This window comes from Penaeus monodon, chromosome 23, assembly GCF_015228065.2.
Source record: "Penaeus monodon isolate SGIC_2016 chromosome 23, NSTDA_Pmon_1, whole genome shotgun sequence".
NCBI classification, from domain to species: Eukaryota; Metazoa; Arthropoda; class Malacostraca; order Decapoda; family Penaeidae; genus Penaeus; species Penaeus monodon.
The window spans coordinates 38,488,348-38,488,788 of record NC_051408.1 but is presented as its reverse complement, the minus strand read 5'-3'; positions in this window follow the sequence as shown (position 1 = coordinate 38,488,788).

Below are 441 nucleotides of genomic sequence, written 5' to 3'. Positions count from 1 at the left end.
ATTTATAAAGAGGGGATAAGTAAAAAGGAGGGATAAATGGGAAAAAGGGATAAATTAATGGAAGGGTAAAAGGATAAAGAGAGGGTGGGGAAAGGAAGGAAATTTAAATAAAAAAGAGGGTAAAACCATTTCATTTTTTTTTGGGTTTTAAAGGGGGGAAAAAGTAATTGAAGATATTTTCCTTTTTATGTATCTACACTTTAAAAACCCGGGATATCTTTCTTGGGTTTTCCCCTTTTGGAGTAAAAAAACCCATGGAAAATCTAAACCCCGTCTTCTGGGAAAACCTTCCTTTTCCCGGGAGGATCAACATTTTTTTTTAGTTCAATAAAGAAAGTGATTGGGGTTTTCCCTTTTAATTTATTCCCAGGTTCCATTACCCAAATGCGACAGAAAACAATAACAATCCCCGATGTAAAGGGTATGCATAGATTTGTATAG